This window comes from Onychomys torridus, chromosome X, assembly GCF_903995425.1.
Source record: "Onychomys torridus chromosome X, mOncTor1.1, whole genome shotgun sequence".
In the NCBI taxonomy this organism is placed as follows: Eukaryota; Metazoa; Chordata; class Mammalia; order Rodentia; family Cricetidae; genus Onychomys; species Onychomys torridus.
The window spans coordinates 110,192,455-110,215,023 of NC_050466.1; positions in this window are offsets into that span (position 1 = coordinate 110,192,455).

A 22,569-nucleotide genomic window follows, 5' to 3' on the forward strand; every position below is an offset into this window, starting at 1 on the left:
TTGATGCAGGTGCATGGGCCTGTGCTGTATGAGAAAGCAAGATGAACATGAACCAGTGAGCAAGAAAATAAACAGCAGTCCTCCATGATTCCTGCCTTCAGATTCCTGCTTGAGTTTCTTCCCTGACTTCCCACAATAATGCATTGTGACCTGGATGGGTCAGATAAAATAAATCCTATCCTCCTTTTAAGTTGCTATGGACATGATGTTCACTACAAGAAGAGAATTAAACTAGGACAGGTTTGTTCTAGGACTCTTGTTCTCCTTTTCCCAATACTACCAAAAAAAACTTCAATGTTTATCTTACAATTTCTTTATCTGGTACTAAGTTATAATTATTAATTCTGCAGGAAAAACTATGTATTTTATTGGATAACTATATTTAGAATGTAAGAAAGAGTTATGAGATATTTTGATTGTTAATAAGCTATTAATTATAGCCCTTGTAAGTTGACAGAAGTAGAAAATTCATGGTGTTCACTAACATATGTATAGCCACATTTCCATTTTTTTTACGTCTTTAAAATTTGTGTCAGGGTGGTATAGATGTGTATGCTACATCTCACATGTGGATGTCAGAGAATAACTTCCAGTATTCTATTTTCTCGTTTGCCATTGTGGATCCTGGTTATTTAACTCAATTCCTCAGATATAGCAAGTGCCTTTACTTCCTGAGTCATCTCACCAGCTTCGGCAGTTCTCTATTTATTTATGTGTTTATTAAGTAGCTTTTGTATTTTATTTTATTTTTATTTTTTATTTAATTAATTTTTGGTTTTTCAAGACAGGGTTTCTCTGTGTAGCTTTGTGCCTTTCCTGGAACTCACTTGGTAGCCCAGGCTGGCCTTGAACTCACAGAGATCCACCTGGCTCTGCCTCCCGAGTGCTGGGATTAAAGGCATGCGCCACCACCACCCAACTAAGTAGGTTTTTTTAAATAATACCATATTGTCTCCTGTTTTATATGAAATATAACTTCTATTCTTACATTTAAATAATTTTACAATATAAAGTTCTCCATAGCTCATATTTAGCTGCAAATCATATTATAGCAGTTCATGTACAGTATAAGGAAATCAAAGTGGTATACTGTTAAATTGTCCCTCTTTTTCATCTTTGACCATGCACCTTTTACATACAAACCATAGTGTTACAGATTTTACATTAAACAACTTAATTTTAAAATAATTAAAAATAGTAAGAAGTTATAGTTTATCTTGATACTCTCATTTCCAATCATTGTCAGCTGACCCTAGATAATCAGTAACTCAAAACCTACTTTTATGAGAATAGTTTTCTATTTTGTTTGTAAGGAAATTGAAAATCATCTTTTACATTTTAACAATAATAAAATGGGAGAAGAAATAAAATTATTAACTCTTCTCTGGTCATAAAAGAAATCATAGGAAAAAATTCAAAACAAAACTAAACCAAAACCTGGTAAGAGAAAGATGAGTAGAAACTTCTCTGAGGAATAGTACTTGAGAAAGACAACTTACCAATCCAACAATTTGACATTGCAGGAGTACTTTATTATCTACAAGGTTCACATGAGTTTAAGAACTGCACAATTGTAATATTTTATTTTTGTTCCTTGGGGGGTATTTAAAAAATACATTTATTTATTTATTTTATATCCTGACTGTAGTTTCCTCTTCTTCTTCTCCCCATAGTCCCTCCCCCAGTTCCCTCTACCATCCCCATCTACTTCTCCTACATTGCTATTCAGCAAAGGGCAGGGCTTCTACGAATATTACAAAACATAGCTTATCAAGTTGCAATAAGATTAAGCACCTCACCTTGTATCAAGTCTGAGCAAGGCAACCCAATTTAAGGAATAGGGTCTGAAAAGTCAGCAAAAGAGTCAGAGACAGCTCCTTATTATCTTGTGCTCAGGAAGAGGAACATCATTCAGAGGTAAAAAATAATGACTTATGACAAAAGTTTCAGAGAATTTGATTATAATATATTTGTATCAAAAAAAATATAAATTAGAATTTCATATCTAAGCAAGGAAGAAACAATTAGGGAAAGAATAATGAACGGTAAAATAAAATAAAATATTTGTTTCATGTTTTTGTCTAACACGCAGCAGTTTATTCACAATAATAGTAAAAGTGTTGTAGTTGATGATCATAGCATAAAGATAATAATTAACTGTAATAAGTAACAGTAATGTTAGATGGAATCGGTAGAAGAAATTGAGAATTCTCGTTGTAAGTTCTCAGCAGTACTCTTGAAACACTATATTGTTAGTTGAAAATAGACTTTGATGAAATGTAATTTAAAATGTTGAAAAAATGAAAGAAATAACCTTATTACTTTAGAAGTAAATAAAAACTGAGTATTTTCTCCATGAAGATTATTAGGATGGTCTTAAATTCTAATAAATTAGTTTGATTACATGCCATGATCATGATAGCATGCAATCACTTTTTGATATAGTTTTGTACTTTCCATCCTATATTCCAGAATCTTTATATACTGCATTCCTATTTATCATTGAAATAGAATCCTATTTATCTTTAATAATTCAAAAGTACATAATTGAAAATTATAATATTTGCTATAGTATTTATTTAGCTAATGAAGCTTTTTATTTTTCATGTGCTTTTCAGTTACTGCAATAGTATTGTACATTTTGTTTTGAAAGCTATCCCTCAGAATTTCTTACAGGTAACATATAGGAAAGAATACCTCTTTCATTTCATTTATTTGCAAGTGCATTAATCTTTGATTCCTTTTGCTACTTGTACGTTTTCTGACAAGACTTACCACATTTCACGACTATGTCTTGGACTCACTAATGGTGATATTGCAGGTTTGTACCACAAACTACACTGGTTTGCCATTTTCCTTCAGTTAAAAGGGATAAATTTTGCTGAGTATAGGATTCATTAGTAGAGGGAACTTATCTTTTCTTTTATAATTTAGATTTATCATTTTATAGCTGTCTAATGTTCCTGGATTCTGATGGTCAGCTGCTATAATTATATTATACCTCTTGTTTCCAGCCTTTCATTCATCATTCAGTTTCCTTCTAGACTTTTTGTACCTCTACTATTCGCTTTATCTATGGTGTCATTCTCTCAGATTTTGCTGTTGTGTACCCTTTTAATTTTTCAGTATATCCTGCCAATAGTGCAACCCTACCCTTGATTTGATTTGGAGGAGCACAAAATAAAAGCAATCCACTTAGGGTACTGGCAGATATAGCAGTTTTCAGCTATAATTTTTGAGAGCATTTTCCTCTGGAACCATCAGTGTACTGGGATAGTTACTTCTGTGAATATGTAACATAGTATCTGACTCTATTTTAGAAGTTTATAATAGGCAATTCTCCTGCTGGTTCTTAAATATTTAATTGCTATACTGTGAAATAATGAACACTGTAGTAGATGAGAATGTTCAGCTGATAGCCAGTAAGAAAATAAGACATTTTAATAATATACTTTAAATGAAAAAGATCTTTAGATGATTCAAATAATGACAGTAAAAGTTAATGTTTCTATTGGTGTGTTTTAAAAATAAAAATTGATGAAGGTAATATGGGAAAAATAGCTAAAATTAACAGGCATTTGAGGGGTAGTATGGAAACCTAATACAGTAGAAACTTCCTTTAAAAATACATACATGAAGGTGATCTTAATGACAGCAACAAATAGTAGGGTACACAAAGTCCCAACTGGCCATCTTTTGTCACCAAATGAAGCTCTTAGTACCGGGATTTGGTTACATCTAGTTGAGTTGTTTGCTAAAGGGGGTCCCATGGGAATCCCCAAACAACCTTAGCTATAGCCAAGAAAATAAACTGACAGCAAGGCACCATTGCTGAAGACAATATTCACACACTTCATTGAGCATGCAGAAGTCAAGCTAGTGCCTGCATAGAGTCTTCATCCCCATACTCCAACGTCTTTAGTGCAGGAAGATACTCTGCATGCTGCCTAAAAAGAAACATAAACATAAACAGCCACAAACTCTTTGGTCCACAATAGTGTCCTGCCTGCAAAATATGCCAGAGCAATGATGGCACAAAGTTTGTGGAAGTAACCAACCAATATCTGAATTGACTTAAGGCTATGAGATGAAATCCATACCCAGCACTGCTTGGGTGACCAAGAACCTGTGACTAGAACAGCCCAGAGACCTAGGATAAACCCAAATAATACTGGTCTAAAAAAATGAATTGATAAAATGACTCCTAGAGGTATTCTGCTATACTCATAGATCAGTGCCTTGTTCATCCATCAGCAGAAAAGCTTCCTCCTGCTGCAGATGGAACAAATATAGAGACTCAGAGCAGATATTACACAGAGTGTGAGAGACCTTGAAACACTAAGCACTAAATGGATGTCTCCCTCAAATCCCTCCTTCTAAAGCTTATGGAACCCCAAAGAATAGGAGGCAGAAAGAGTATAAGAGCCAGAGGTTATGAAGGACATTAAGAAAACAAGGCACTATAAATCAACATGAGAAAAGCTCATATGAACTCATAGGGAATGAAGCACAGGGCCTATTGGGTATTCAATAGGACCTATTGGGTCCTCTGCATATATATTATGACTTTCAGATTAGTGTTTCTGTGGAATTCCTCAGTGTGAAAATGAGCGAGTAGTGATACTTTTACCTTCTCTTGGGCTCTTTTCTGTCTGCTTATCTTGTCCAACTTCAGTGTGATAATTTTCATTTTATATTATTATATTTTATTATAATCCCTTAGAAGCCTGTATTTTTTCTAATGCAAGACAGAAAGTGAGTAGATTCAGATGGGAGGAGGTGTAGAGAAACCAGGAGGAGTAGAGGAAAGGGAAACTGTAATCAGAATATATTATGTAGGAAAAGTATTTATTTTCAATGAAATGAATAAAAAATAATAAGTCACCACCTGAAATTTTGGGTGGCTTTCTCGTTTATATATGTTGTAAGTGCCTATTTTGATTGAGAGTCTGAAATATCTACCACAGGCTAATTTTCTGAATGTGTGTCATCTAACAGGTTGTGCTATTTTGAGAGTGTATAGGGACTTTCCTTTGTGGGTCAGGGTTGATAAAAGTAGGTTACTGTGAATGGGAGTTTGAAGGTGATATCCACCCCTGGTCCTATCTATTTTTTATGTTGCCATGTACCCTCTGATGTGTATGGCTTCATGCACTATAGATATCATCATGCACTTTTCCATCATGACTTCTCAACCATGAATGACTGAAAGCCTCCTACACTTTGAGCCTTGTGTTTAAAAAACAAAAATCTACCAACATATCAACATATCCATTGGCAGTAGATGTTACATTTCTATTGATACATCATGAATGCAAATATGTATCAATGCATGTATGCAATGATATGTCTATAAGTGTATTAAAAGACAAATGAAGATTATTTTTGCTCTCAGTTTCATTTTCCAGGGTATTGTTCAATTTGTCCATCTTTTTAAAATATATAGATTATTTCTCCATGTACAAAATGTATTTTGACCTTGTCCACTTTTTACTGTTTCCCTACAATATTCATGGAGTCAGAATCAGCACTTTGTTCTCCCAACTTCATGTCCTCTTCTTTTTACCTAGTCTTTATAACCCACTGAGTCCAATTAGTATTGCTAGTGTGTGGAACCTACCAATGGCCACATTTCCAAAAGAAAGCGACTCTTGCTCAGCAGCCATCATCTAACAATAGATCTTCCACTAAGAAGGGTACAAATGGAGGTTCTCCCCCACCTATGCTGAATTGATTACTATAATCTTGTGATGTCCTTGTGCAGAAACCAAGGCTCCTATAATTTCATGACTGTAATTGCCATCGTTAATGTTCAGAAGACAGCATTTCACAATGCTCCTCCCTATGCTAAATGTCTTACATTCTGTTTTCTCTTCTACAATGTTCTCTTAACCTTACAGGGAGAGGTTTTATATAGATGTCTCAGGCTTGAACACTCACAGTCAATTCTTCTTAGTACTTCTCTGACCAAAGCTTAAGAGCAGCATGATCTATAGGTGTAAATATAAATATTTGAAAGGAATTTTGGCAATATGACTGTTTAGCTTATTTACAGCATCAGTCTATGTGTTCTTAAATTTCTTTGTGTAATAACCTTGGCTGTCTTAGAACACACTTTGCAGACCAGACTGGCCTTGAATTCAAACTCATAGAGAGCCATCTGCCTCTGCCTCCCAAGTGCTGGGACTAAAGGTGTGCGTCACCACACCTGGCCCTAAAATAAAAAAAAATATATTTAATGAACCTTTAAGAAGTATTTATTTGTAGATATAGAATGTGTCATTAGCATTACCAATCTATTATTCTAAATTTGGGGTTTATTAGCTTTTTGGTGATATTTGAGATATAATTTATAAGCTCAAAATGCCTGTATTTTTGAAACTTATGAATTTTAGCATGAAGTAATTTCCAATCTTCTGCCAAATATGTACATGTATAATGCAGTTATTATTGATAACAGTATTTAGATTTGTAGTCTACCTATAATTTATTTGAAAATGTCATAAATACTAAAAGTTTAACTGTAATACAAAACAATATTGACCAACTTTGACATCATTCTTCTGAGAAAATATTATATTTTTCCTATAATATATGTTGCTATTAACAAAATAGCCTCAAACAAAGAAATAATCACTAATACATTCAGTGTCACAGTATCTTATGAGTATATTTCAGCCCATTATATTTAAAGTTATCAGGAAAACATTTACATATTTTTTTGCTTTAGAATGCATCTAGCACTTAACAACTAAATACTTTTATATGCTAATTTATTTTCAATTAATATGTCTCCATAAGTCCTAATATAAATTATTTCTTCTTTTGCAAAATTATCACAAGACTGATAAACTTCAAATTTAGAATCTAATATCAGCAATCATTTCCATATTAGTTTTAAAAGGAAATAGTGCTTTAAATTCATGGTCAGATGAACTTTATCCACAATCATGACTCAGTTATTGACTGGTACAGTGAAAGATTTCATTTCTATTTATCTGTCATCTATCATTTATCTATAAGTGCTCTGGAAAGTTACACTAAGGATTAAATATAAAATATATTTAAAAATATGCAGTATATATTAAGAACCAAAGTTCCCTTTTCATCATTTTCCTTTCACTTTTATTAAAGAATGATGTTACTGTGACTATTGATTTGTTTCACACAGTCTCCATTTCTTCTTGACCGTTCATGATAGGTAATATCTTTTGCATATTCTGATCCAGTGCACTCACTATGACAAACACTTAAAATGTAAATGAATGTTATTTAAACCAGTTGTAATTACACAAGCTTGCAATCCTAGCACTCTGGAGTTGAGGAAGGAAGATATCAATTTCCAGGCTAGCCTGAGCTATCTGAACCCCTGTCTTGATAATAATTATAAGAAAGATATCTACTTCATTCAAGGCCATATATTATATGTCCCAAGATGATAGCTAATAAGACTACCACTCAGTATTTGTAAACAAAACAAAGTTTAATTTTTCTTTCCAATTTTAAAGGAATGATATTCTCTTTAGTCACAGTCTCCCCAAGTACAGCAACACTTAGTCTGGCATACATTTTGAGAAGCATGGAATATAGGGACTAAAGCAAAATATATTATTAAATGGTCATCACCTATAGAAACTTGGTTAGTTAGATAAAACCGGTATTGTTCAGCTAACATTCCAAGGCATGTTTGCAAAATGCAGATGTTTCTGACCTACTTGTCAGGCACTGGGTAACTTGCTTAAAAAAACAAAGTCCATTCATTGCGTTTATTTTTCCAGCATCCACAGTCTGTCGCTCACTGCTGTGGAATAATCCTCTTGTACACTGTAAAGATTTGTCACTCTAATTAGTTTATTAAAATGCAGTAGCCAGGCAGGAATTATAGGTTGGGTGACCAAACTAAGGATGATGGGAAGAAGGGTTGAGTCAGGAGTTGCCAGCAGACATAGAGGGTGCAGGAGAAGAATGTGCCATATCAATAAAGGTACTGCTATGTGAAATATGGTTTAACTCAAAATGAAAGAGCTAGTTAGTAATAAGCTTGAGCTATTGACCAAGCATTTATAATTACTATTAAGCCTCTGTGTGATTATTTGAGAGTGGTTGTGGGACACAGGAAAACTTCTATTTATAAATCACAAATACCTATAACTCAAGGTCCAGAGTATCTGAGGCCCCCTTTTCACCTCTGAACTGTCAGATAAAACCTTGAAAATTTTGAAATAAAAATTTTATGTCATATAATTTTGAGATGTTCTTTCTATAGTGACAAAGCCCTTTGACTTTTTTCAGATATTTCCATGGAAATTAAGACTAGCAAGTATGTGAAAGAAGTATAGGTAATTCATAGTTAAATAGGTATTCTGATTTTCCAACTTTGATCTCAGTATAAAGTAGATAGAGCTTTAATTTTATTTTACATACATATATATATATATGTATATATATATATACATATATATATATATATATATATGTGTGTGTGTGTGTGTGTGTGTGTGTGTGTGTGTGAGTTCATGTGTGTGAGCACACGTGTATACAGGTACATGTGTATGTGTGGGCACATATAAGCCGGAGGTATATGTTGAGTTCTTTGCTAGATCATTCTATAACTTGTAAATGGGGACAGGCTCTCTCAGAATTTGTCTCCTTAGTCAGTTTGCTGGTTTTCGGTCTTGTCTCTACTTCCTGTGCTAGTGGGATTTCAGGAAGCCAACACAACTGCCTATCATTTGCAAGGGTGCTAGGAATTCAAACTCCTATCCTCATACCTGCATGGTAAGGACTTTGCCAGCTGAGTCATCTCTCTGTTCCTGAAAGTGCTTTTTTTGTTCCTACTGATAGAGAAACTATTTTATATAACAATGATAAGTGCATTTAATTCATACAGAAGAATCATGTTTACTGCAATCATAAATATCAAAACTTCTGAACAATCAAACCCATAGAATTGAAGGGCATATATATTCTAAATTTAAGTTTTATTTTGACTGTTATGGATTAAAATGGTTTGACCAAATAAAAACAATATCCAAAAGTGAATATCATTATATTAAATTTAAAATTCTTAAATATTTTCTACACAGAACACTGCTTTTTAAAATAAAAATTGTGATGAAATTTAATTTTTGGCTTTATTTTGTTTTATACAGACATTTAAGTTGTACAGCAAATAATTTCCCATACAGCTTTTGACCCTGCCCTTAGAAATCACCCCCCTCATTATCAACACCCCTCAATAGAGGATGGATTTCTTACAGTAGTCTCTATCCTATCATATAGTTTACTGTAGTGTTTGGATAAGTACATAATATAAGTCCCCTGTTGAAGTATCATATAGATTATTTTGTTGCTCTGCAAATCCTGTATGCCTGTTTATCCTTCTCTACTTAACATTTAACTCATGGCAACCACAAATTACTGTCTCAATAATTTTGTTTTTTCTAAAATCTTATGTCGTTGTACATAGTCCCTTTCTTTATTTCTTTCATTTAGATTTCCCCATGGTTTGTTATATTATTTTACTAGTGCTAAATAATATCCTACTGTCAGGATGTATCAGACATAATCTGTCCAATTATCTATGGACAGTATCTTGGTTTCTTTCAAGTTTAGTTATTATAAAGCTGATTTCAATTATTCATGTACTAATTTTTATGTGGACATATTTTCACTTCTTTTGAGTACATACCAAGACTGTATTTGTAAAACCATAATAAGGGTAAGCTTAGTTTCTTCATAATGGCCAAATTGATTTCCAATTGCCTGTACTATTTATATTCCCACTAACAATAAATGAGAGTTCTTGTATCCACAAATATTGGTCATCATTTGATGTTCCAGAGTTTTGACTTTGGACACTTTAATGAGTAGATGGTAGTATATCATTGTTTATTTAACTGCATTTTCTTAATAAAAGATCTTGTGATATTTCTTTTTATATACTTTTTGGAAATCTAAATTACATTTCTTTGAAATTTATATCTCTTTAAAGTGTATTAGGTCTTGTAGTCTCTTGTAATTTCATAATATTATTTTCCAAATAGCACACTATGATATAACTGGTCCTTCTATTCTTCATTTCTCAAACCTGGGGATGTCACTTTAGCTTCTCTACTTTTCTTTCTAAGGCACCAAAACATTTGGGTAAATGTTGAAAATATTTAGTCAAAACTACAGCTGTTCTTTTTATATATTTTCACATGGTTTCTGAAAAAAGAAACTTTTGGTTGAGCCATTATTGTGACTATGTTTTGAAATTAGCAAATTCAGTATATCGAAACATGCTATGGCTAGGTTTTCTCCTAAGAGAACCTATAATCAGTTATGCAATACCTTTTAAAAACTCAACTTGCCTGCATTAGTATATTCAGCATTCTTTCATATTTCTGAGTAATACAGCTAGCTTGAGGATGGCACATATCCAAACTCAAAGATCTAAGCATAGCAGTAAGTGGAATAAAACTCTTACTGCAAGTTTAAATTTCAACTGCATGAGAATAAGTGATAGGTGACATTGAGGATGGCCCTAGATATGGATGAAAATGTATCTCATACCTCATTGGTTTATGGAACATTTCTAAATCCATGGTCAGGAATCTCCTAGAGAATCAAGATTATTTAGGGAACAGTTGGTCAATGAGTTTTCTGTGTGCCTGTAATTACCTCTTAATCCTCTCACAGTTTTACCCTAAATTGCCATAGCTAGCAAGATGTAGATATAATATACAGATCATTGATTTTTATTTCAACTGTTATCTGGATAATTTAATATTATATGACTGTAGACTGAAATCTATATCCCAAGAACTTCAGCTAAAAATGTACATATTTTAAAATATGAATGCAACAGAGTAAATAAATCAGTGAAATTCAAAATAAAAGTTATTTCTTATAAAAATGTGTGATCATATGATCATCACTTTATGAACATATTTAAATTTAACTGTTAATTATATTCTTAGTTGAATATATGGTTCAATACTGATTGAAATCAGGCAATTATGCCCATGCATATTTGTATGTACATAACTAATAGACTGCTAAAGAGAAATGAGCACCAAAGTAGCAGGACATTAACCTTTTACTAGTTGAATTGCTGTGGTGTTTTTGAATAGGAAATCTCTAATTTATATTCAAATGCTTTGCTTCCAGTCCTGGCTTCAACTAGGAATCTGCACAGCTTGTTTGTGTCTGCTTTATCATTTGTGGGTGGTATCTGTAAAAAATGGCAGCCATACATAAAACTGCTGTGTTTATTTCTAGGGCTTTATGGTGTGAATATAATACCATTTTCTTCAAAATTTACTTTGCTGCAGTATATTCTTTCATGCATTTACTACTGACCTAAAATTATACTAATGGGGATCAACCCCCAGCTCCTGTCCACCCCGGAACTCCCATCTAGACCAGAAGTGAGTGCCTGGGGTTATAGCCAGAGAGGCAACTGCTCCTGGGTCACACCACTGGACACAGCCCATCGCAGGAGAACCTGACCAACTTGGCCCCAGTTTCTGGCCAATCAGCAGGCACTGCAGGAAGGCTCCCCTTTTCCAAGACTGCAGACAGATACTGCAGTCTCCACACCCTGCCCCCACACCCATCTGCCGGAGACCCCAGCCAATTCCTGAGAATCAGAGACCAGCCCCCAGGTTCCATCCTGCCCCGGAACTCCCATCTGGACCAGAGACCAGAGGAACTCCCATCTGGACAAGAGGAGCTCCCATCTGGACAAAATAAGGAGACCACAGGGACTCCCTGACACTCAGAGTCCAGCCCACCAGCTCCTATCTGGCCAGGTCTCTCATCTGGAGCAGAGCTTAGATCTGGCCCAGAGAGAGGCTCCCTAAATCTGTCAACTGTCTCTGGACCAAGTACACTGATAAGACCAAGAACGAACCCAAGAGGAGATGGGCAGACATCAAGGCAGAAGTACATACAATAAAATAAAGAGCAATACAGCATCACCAGAAGCTAGCCCTTCTCCAACAGCTAGACCTGAACATCATGGAATGGAAGAAGAAGAAGAAAACAACCTTATAAATAACATCATGAAGAGGCTAGAGCCTTATATAGAAGAAATCAAAAATAGAGGAACAGACAACCAAAAAATGGGAAGAACGCTATAAAAAAAAAACTAGAGGAAAGGACAATTAAAGCAGAAGAAAACAATAAGTCCTTGAAAGAAAATAATGAAAAAGCAAGGGAGACAGTCCAAGACCTGAAGAGGGAAATAGAAAAAATGAAGAAGACACTAGCAGAAAGAATGCTGGAAATAGAAAATCTGAGTAAACAAACAGGAAATTCAGATGCAACTATAACCAACAGAATGCAAGAGATGGAAGAGAGGATCTCTAGTGTTGAAGATACGGTATAAGAAATAGATTCATCAGTCAAAGAAAACACTAAAACCAACAAAGACATGCCCCAAAATGTCCAAGAAATTTGGGACACCATGAAAAGAACAAACCTACAAATTATAGGGATAGAGGAAGGAGAATACGAACTCAAAGGCACAGAAAATATATGTAACAAGATCATAGAAGAAAACTTTCCCAACTTAAAGAATGAAATGCCTTTGAAGATACAAGAAGCCTATAGAACACCAAACAGACTAGACCCCCCAAAAAAGTCCGCTCACCACATAATAATTAAACAACTAAATGTACAGAATAAAGAAAGAATAATAAGGGCAGCAAAGGAAAAAGGCCAAGTGAATTATAAAGGCAAACCCATCAGAATAACACCCGATTTCTCAATAGAGACTTTGAAAGCCAGAAGGACTTGGACAGATATGATGCAGACACTAAGAGACCATGGATGCCAGCCTAGACTAATATACCCATCAAAACTTTCAATCATCATAGATGGAGTAAACAAGACCTTCCAAGACAAAACCAGATTTAAACAATACTTATCCACAAACCCAGCCCTACAGAAAGCACTAGAAGGAAAATTCCAACCTAAGGAAGGCAGATACACCCATGAAAACACAGGCAATAGATAACACCACAGCAGTAAACCCCAAAGAAGAGAAGTACACACACACTACCACCAAAAAATAAAAGTAACAACAGTAACGAACAATCACTGGTCATTAATATCCCTTAATATCAATGGACTTAATTCACCTATATAAAGACACAGACTAACAGAATGGATATGAAAACAGGACCTATCTTTCAAGCTGCATACAAGAAACACACCTCAAATTCAAAGACAGACACCTCCTAAGAATAAAAGGCTGGGAAAAGACTTTCCAATCAAATGGTCTTAAGAAGCAAGCTGGTGTAGCCATCCTAATATCCAGCAAAATAGACTTCAAACTAAAATCAATCAAAAAAGAGGATGAAGGACATTACATACTCATCGCAGGAAAGATCCACCAAGATGAAGTTTCAATTCTGAACATTTATGCCCCAAACACAAGGGCACCCACATATGTAAAAGAAACATTACTAAAGCTTAAATCACATATAAAAACCCACACATTAATAGTGGGAGACTTCAATACCCCACTTTCACCTCTGGACAGATTGGCCAAATTGAAACTTAATAGAGACATAATGGACTTAACTGATGTTATGGCTCAAAAGGACTTAATCAAGATCTACAGAATATTCCACCCAAACAAAAAAGAATATACCTTCTTCTCAGCACCCCATGGAACCTTCTCTAAAATCGACCATATACTTGCCCACAAAGCAAATCTCAACAGATACAAAACAATTGGAATAACCTCCTGTGTTCTATCAGACCACCATGGTTTAAAGTTAGGTTTCAACAACAACAAAAACTACAGAAAATCTACAATCTCATGGAAACTGAATAATGCTCAACTGAATCACCAATGGGTTAAGGAAGAAATAAAGAAATTAAAGACTTCCTAGAGATCAATTAAAATGAACACGCCACATACCCAAAGTTATGGGATACTATGAAAGCAGTGCTAAGAGGGAAATTCATAGCACTGAATGCCCACATAAGGAATTTGGAGAAATCTCATGCTAGTGACTTGACAGCACACCTGAAAGCCCTTGAACAGGAAGAAGCAAAGTCTCCTAGGAGGAACAGATGCCAGGAAATTATCAAATTGAGAGCTGAAATCAATAAAATAGAAATAAAGAGAACAATACAAAGGATTAATGAAACAAAGAGTTGGTTCTTTGAGAAGATCAACAAGATAGACAAGCCCTTATCCAAACTAATCAAAAGACAGAGAGAGAGAGCATCCAAATTAACAAAATCAGAAATGAAAAGGGGGGACATAACAACAGACAATGAGGAAATCCAGAGAATCTTCAGGTCATACTTCAAAAACCTCAACTCCACAAAACTGGAAAATCTAAAAGAAATGGATAATTTTCTGGATAGGTACCACATACCTAAGTTAAATCAAGACCAGATAAACCATTTCAATAGTCCAATAACCAATAATGAAATAGAATCAGTCATTAAAAGTCTCCTAACCCAAAAAAGCCTGGACCAGATGGTTTCACTGCAGAATTCTACCAGGTTTTCAAAGAAGACTTAATACCAATACTCTTTAAATTGTTCCACACAATAGAAGCAGAAGGAATATTACCAAACTCCTTCTATAAGGCTATCATTACCCTGATTCCTAAACCAAAGATGCAACAAAGAAAGAGAACTACAGACCAATCTCCCTCATGAACATTGATGCAAAAATACTCAATAAAATTCTAGCAAACGGACTCCAAGAACACATCAAAACAATTATCCACCATGATCAAGTAGGCTTCATCCCAGGGATGCAAGGGTGGATCAACATACAAAAGTCCATCAGTGTAATACACCATATAAACAAACTCAAAGAAAAAAACCACATGATCATCTCACTAGATGCAGAAAAGGCATTTGACAAAATCCAACACCCATTCATGACCAAGGTCTTGAAGCGATCAGGAATACAGGGAACATACCTAAACATAATAAAGGAAATCTACAGCAAGCCAACATCCAATATCAAATTAAAAGGAGAGAAACTCAAAGTAATACCACTAAAAACAGGAACAAGGCAAGGCTGTCCCCTCTCCCCATACTTATTCAATATAATACCTGAAGTTCTAGCCAGAGCTATAAGTAAACATAAAGAGATTAAGGGGATACAAATTGGAAAGGAAGAAGTCAAGGTCTTCCTATTTGCAGATGACATGATAGTATATATGAGTGACCCCAAAAATTCAACCAAGGAACTGACACAGCTAATAAAAACCTTCAGCAACATAGAAGGATGCAAGATCAACTCAAAAAATTCAGTAGCCCTCCTATATACAATAGAAAAACACGCTGAGAAGGAAATCAGAGATACATCACCCTTTGCAATAGCCACAAATGATATAAAATACCTAGGGGTTATGCTAACTAAGCATGTGAAGGACCTGTATGTCATGAACTTTAAGTCCCTGAAAAAAGAAATTGAAGAAGATGTCAGAAAATGGAAAGATCTCCCATGCTCATGGATAGGCAGGATTAACATAGTAAAAATGGCGATCTTACCAAAAGCAATCTACAGATTCAACACAATCCCCACCATATTACCAACACAATTCTTCACAGACCTGGAAAGAATAATACTCAACTTCATATGGAAAAACAAAAAACCCAGGATATCCAAAAGAATCCTGTAAAATAAAACAACTTCTGGAGGCATCACAATCCCCAAACTCAAGCTCTACTATAGAGCTACTTTAATAAAAACAGCTTGGTACTGGCATAAAAACCAACATGTGGACCAATGGAATTGAATTGAAGTCCCTGACATTAACCCGCACACCTATGAACATACATTTTTTGACAAAGATGCCAAAAAATGTACAATGGAAAAAAGAAAGCATCTTCAACAAATGGTGCTGGTATAATTGGATATCAATGTATAGAAGGCTGCAAATAGATCCATATCTGTCACTGTGCACAAAACTTAAGTCTAAGTGGATCAAAGACTTCAACATAAATCCAGTTACTCTGAACCTGATAGAAGAGAAATTAGGAAGTACTCTTGAACACATTGACACCAGAGATCACTTTGTAAATATAACACCAGTAGCACAGACACTGAGAGAAACAATCAATCAATGGGACCTGTTGAAACTGAGAAGCTTTTGTAGAGAAAAGGACATGGTCAACAGGACAAAGCAACAGCCTACAGACTGGGAAAAGGTCTTCACCAACCCCACATCTGACAGAGAGCTGATATCCAGAATATATAAAGAACTCAAGAAATTAGACATCAAAATGCCCAACAGTCCAATTAAGAAATAGGCTATAGAACTAAACAGAGAATTCTCCACAGAGGAAGTGCAAATGGCTGAAAAACATTTAAGGAATTGCTCAACATCCTTAATTTTCCGGGAAATGCAAATCAAAATGACTCTGATATACCACCTTACACCTGTCAGAGTTGCTAAGCTCAAAAACACAGAAGACAGCTTATGCTGGAGAGGATGTGTAGCAAGGCGAACTCTCCTCCTCTGTTGGTGGGAATGCAAGCTTGTACAGCCATTCTGGAAATCAATATGGCGCTTCCTTAGAAAATTGGGAATCCATCTCCACCAAGACCCAGCTATAGCACTCTTGGGCATATACCCAAGGAATGCTCAATCATACCACAAGGGCATTTGCTCAGCTATGTTCATATCAGCTTTGTTTGTAATAGCCAGAACCTGTAAACAACATAGATGCCCTTCAACTGAAGAATGGATAAAGAAAATATGGTACATATTCATGATGGATTACTACTCAGCAGAGAAAAACAATGACATCATGAGGTTTACAGGCAAATAGATGGATCTAGAAAAAATCATCCCGAGTGAGGTAACCCAGACTCAGAAGGACGAACAGGGTATGTACTCACTCATAGGAGGATACTAGATGTAAAACAAAGATGACTAGACTGCTACACAACTCCAGGGAGGCTACCTAGAAACTGGGACCCTACAAAAGACCCTGGGATCACCCAATGACAGAAAAATGGATGAGATCTACCTGAACAACATGGATGAGAGTGGGAGTAATGAGGGGCAAGATTTCAGGGAAAGAAAGCTTAGTGGAGCAGGAGATCCCAGCTGGATCAAGAACAGAAAGGGTGAACAAGGAATAACAGACCATGATAAATGAAAACCACATGAGAACAGGAATAGTCAGAGTGCTGGAGAGGTCCCCAGAAATCCACAATGATGTATCCTCTGTAGACTGCTGACAATGGTGGAGAGAAGGCCTGATCTGACCTAGTCTGGTGATCAGATGACTAAACACTCTTACAGTCATCTTTGAACTCTCATCCAATAACTGATGGAAATGTATACAGAGATCCTCATCCATGCCCCAGGCAGAGCTCCAGGTATGCAACTCTTGAGAAAGAGGAGGGACTGTAAGAGTGTGCATTGTTGAATCCAAGATTGCAAAAAGCACAGGCACTTATACCCAATTGAATGGAAGCACATGAATTATGAACCAACAACTGTGGAGCCCCCAGCTAGATCAGGCCCTCTGGATAAGTGAGACAATTGAACAGCTTGATCTATTTGGGAGGCACCCAGGCTGTGGGATCAGGACCTGTCCTTAGTGCATGAGCTGGCTGTTTGGAACCTTGCGCTTACACAGGGACACATGCTCAGCCTGGAAGGAGGGGACAGGACCTGCCTGTACTGAATCCACCAGGTTTAAATGAATACCCAGGGGTGTCTTGGTCCTGGAGGACATGGGAATGGAGGGGAGGGGATGGGGGGAAGGTGGGATTGGGGGCGGGAGGGGGGAGGACAAGGGAACCCATGGCTGATGTATAAAATTAAATCACACAATAATAATAATAATAATAATAATAATAATAATAATGAAAAATATACTAGTGGAATACTTATTTTGGCTGTCATTAACTATACAGACATAATCAGCTAACTTAATACGTTAATAGTAATTTTCATCTCAATAACACCTAATATATATATCCTAATTTCTTTTCTTTCCCTTTGTAGTAAATTCTGTGAAATATTTTGTCTTAACTTGTTACTTTTTTCAATAAATTGTTGAAAATATTTAGTCAAAATTACAGCTGTTCTTTTTGTATATTATTTAAGTCATCCCATCTTTCACTAAGGTTAAATTTAGAATGTGACTGTCCACAGGCCTCAGTGACTTGAGCAATGTTGCTCAGGAGTGATACTTAGCTCATGTACACATAGGTTAGAGGATATGTCTTGCTTCTCAGGATGTGCTTCCATATGTTAATGACTAGTTAGGTAACTATTCAATTACTAGAATTGATAAATAAATGTGTATATAACTATGTGTGCCTGCTAATTTTATATTATTGGTGAAAGAAAGATGTTGACTATTTCATTGCATATTTTTCATTACGCTTAGCTTGGGAAACACCTTTTTCCTATATAGAAAATATGATCCAGTATGAAATTTCTATAATAATTCATTGCAATTTTCTTTAATTTTTGTGACGTGAAAAATCAAAATAAGGATGTATTCACAGTGTTCTACCTTGTGTAGCCATAAGGCTTCTGGAGATTAACACAGAATCGGCTTTGACCTTCTGATAACTACTTATATTTTTCCTGCATCTTCTTTCTTTCTTAGTTACAAAATCTGTCTCTCTTATCTAGCCAGTTTATGAGTACTGTAGATTAAAATACTGTGTTAAAATCATGAGACACTCCATTGAGTAGAAAATAATGCAGGCAACTGTTAACTTCTTGATAGTAACCATGGTACTATCACATTGCTTTCTAACATCATTCCATTGACTGGCTTATGTACATGTCGAAGAGTACTCTGAGCTATTCTGCATTCTTCAGAGTCTGGTGAAAACACAAGAAAGGCTGAAGTGGCCTTTCGTTATTTTCTCTTTAGGCTGTGCTAGGAATTAATGTATTAATAATCCATTATGACTTTACAGCATTACTTAAAATATTCTTGTTTTCATGAGCAATTTGAGTCATTATTTCTACAGAGAAACAGCTCCATCTACTGGTTATTATGAATTATGTTACTTTTATTTTAGTTCCAAGTTTTCAAAAATCTATTCCAAGAAAGGTTTTGCTCTTAGAAACAAAGGTTCCTTACCCTCAGTGAAAAGTGTGCATCATAGAAATACTTAAGTGGGATATGAATGTGTATGTGCACACATCTGTATCTACATCTGTCATGAATCTATTTTTCTTTTCCCTCTAAATTGATAAGCTAAGTGTTCTTTCTTCTTTGTATTTACTAGACAGAAACAGGACCATGTAATTATCAAAGTTCTATATAGTGTTTGAGCAAAACTTGGTGGAGTTTTGAAATTGTGTTTGTACTTTTAATATATATCCCAGTGTCTTGCAATATTAAATTAGTTTTCTTAGCATTAGGAAAAGGATTATCTCATTACAATTGATTTTCATTTGTTAGTGATATTTTAGTTTTCATAAAAATGATACTGTAGAAATTATTTATTTGCTCATTATCAAAATATTGTAAGTCATTCATTTCATATTTACTCTTCCAGAAGAAAAACTAATGGAAATGTATCTTTCTCTTATCATCTTTTATGAATACAAATACTTACTGTCATACCAACTTGAGAAGATGAATTTATTTTTTGAATGCTGTAACTTATAAAATATTTTCAATAGTGATAATTTTTACAAGAGGCACAATCTCTCAGGAGATTCTTTTTTCTTAATTCTTCAAGTAATCTATAAATACTAAGAATGTTCATACAAACCATATATATGAATTAATAAAAGTTAAATTAGGCAAACAGAAGTAGAGGGATAGATAAATTGAACAGGGACTGCAATTTTCATAATTAAATAATTTCCCATAAGATTTTTAAAAGATAAAACCCCAAACTTCTAATATGCCCTATTTTAACATTTTATTAATTCTTTGAGAATTTCACAATGTATATTTTCAGCATATTCACCACCAATGCCTCCCCTTAGCTTATTTCAGATCCAAGCATACCCCTGTACCTCTCCAACATTGTATCATCTTTGTTTTTAATTCAATAAATGATAAGAATCAAAACTGAAAGAGAATGAATACATAAATAAATAAGAGATAAGAAAGGAGGAGTCATATTTTCATGTGGAGATTTTTTAAGCACTATGATTTTTTTCAAAATACAGGATACCTTGTTGAAATACCACTTACCAGCCAAATTTCTCACAGGAAGGAAAAATGAGAAGTTACTAAGTGGCCGAAAGTGAAGTAAATTCAATTTAACATTGACTAGATACATCATTTTGACATCTCTTTTCATTTCAGTATTTGTCTGTAGGTAATACATGTGCTGTCAGATTCCTAGTATCTGGAACATTAATGTCTGTCCCAGAGCATTTTATCTACATTGTCTTGAAGCTTACCTGCTCCGTGTCTCCTTATTGAGTACCACACATCATTTCATAATCAAGTAAAAAAGTAACATCTCTGTATGTGTTTGTTTAAATGTGAAATGTCTACCCTAGGCTCAGACATTTGAACATTTAGTTCCATTTATGATGCTGTTTGGAGAGGTTTAGGTGTTGTAGCCTTGCTAGAAATGTGTCACTAGCATTGTGATGACACAGTGTCACCCAGCTTTAACCTCCCTCTTTGTTTCATGCTTCTGGATAAGAATGTGATCTCTCAGCTTTCTGTTCCTGCTTCCATTACTCCTTGCCATGATGGACCCTTATGGCTCTGGAACTGTACACTATTGTGGGATACTATTCCTGTGGAGATGTGAATAAACATCTACTATCCCAGATATGGAACCAACAATAGACCAAAGAAGAGATATCACTGAAGTTGAAATTGTTGCACGTGTTCTACCCAGAGTCCTCCAACAACCACCAAGAGACCAAATCCGATGCAAAATCAAAGAATCTGTTTATCATTGAGTTAACCCAGGTCTCTCCATCCATCTGACACAGCAGCAGAGCAGGAGAGCCCCTGAGTAGCAATCAAGAAGGGTTTTTATAATGGTTAGAGTAGGGGATCTGGGGGGATTTCAACTCTATATAGTTACAAGCTCAGGGTTGGTGCTTACTTCAGGTTAGAGATCCTTGGTTTGAACTGATTGGAGAGTTGCAGCTGCAAAGAAATTACTATATCCTCTAGCAGTTTATGTCATCGCATCTACATCATCAGCAGACCCATTTCCTCTGATAGTCAGACATCCCATGTTTATCTGCAGGAAACTCATTCTCTCTGATAGCTATGATATACAATTCATAACAGTAAAAAAAAAATCTCACAGGGCATACCTTTATTGCACCAGTTATGTTATATCATACCCTTTAGGTTTTGGCAGGAAATGTCTGAAACTAGTTATTATGTAGCTTCTACTTGTCTGGGTCTGGCGGTGGAGGGGTAGCACATCCTCTAGTGGTTTTTTTTTTTTTTTTTTTTAGAATAATTTGTCCAAGCGCCTGCTGTCCTGTCTGACTCTCCTCTAAGATGGCTGCAATGCTGTCATACTCTCAGATCCAATGAAATTTTTTTTTTCTCTTTGAGCTGAGGATGGAACCCAGAGCCTTGCACTTGCTAGGCAAACGCTCTACCACTGAGCTAAATCCCCAACCCAGATCCAATGAATTTTATTAGTTGCTTATAGGAGTATGGGTGAGTGGTTACTTACAGGATCAGACTCAAAATACCACTGCATCACCAAGGCCCCACTAAAGCATATGTGAAAATTCACACACACAAAAAAAACAAAAACAAACAAACAAAAAAAAAACCCAAAAAACAAAAAAACCTGGGAACCTGGAGCACTCTACATAACTTACAGGCATCTCAACAAGTTGGAGAGTGTACTTTCTAGGAGACTTAGTTGATCTGAGTGTGTCCTAAGCAGCCCCACTGGTCTCTGCTTCTTTCAGGCAGTTCAGTTTATCTGAGAATCTTCTCTCAGCAGCCTTTATGGTTTCTATAACCTTGGGGAGGTTAAGGTTAAGAGAATCTGGTCAGTTTCAGGGACTCCCTGAGGCTCTTTCGAGTTATTTACTTCCTGTTTTAAATGACTTCCCTGTAGTTTTTTCCTCTCCTTAGAACACATGTTGTTTCACCTCCCTGAAAAGCTCTTTTTTAAGAATGTTCCTTCCAAAATGTAAAGTTAATCCCAGAGAAACAAACCAAATAAACGTTTCCTCCTGTAAGCTCCCTTGCTCATGGAGTCTTATCTCAGCCACAGGAAGGCAACTAATACATTGTAGAAACAAAACTTGCATGATTAATTTCTTTAAAGAATTTATGTAATGATCTTTCAGACTTTTTAAAATGGAAAATATTTTTTTTTCGTTCAATATATTCTGGTTATAGTTTCCCCTCCCCAAGCTCCTCCCAGATCCTCCCAACTGCTCCCCCATATACATCCTGTCTTGCTCTCTTGCATTAGAAAACAAGCAAGCATCTTAAAAACAAAAGAAACAATAATAATATTAGAAAAAATTTAAAAAAAACTGAATAGGACCAAACAAACAACAAAAATGTCAACGCACCAAAGAAATAGTGCAATAAACACATATTCTTCTCCAATACAAATTTTGGCATTGCTGTAAGTTAGCAGATAGCTAT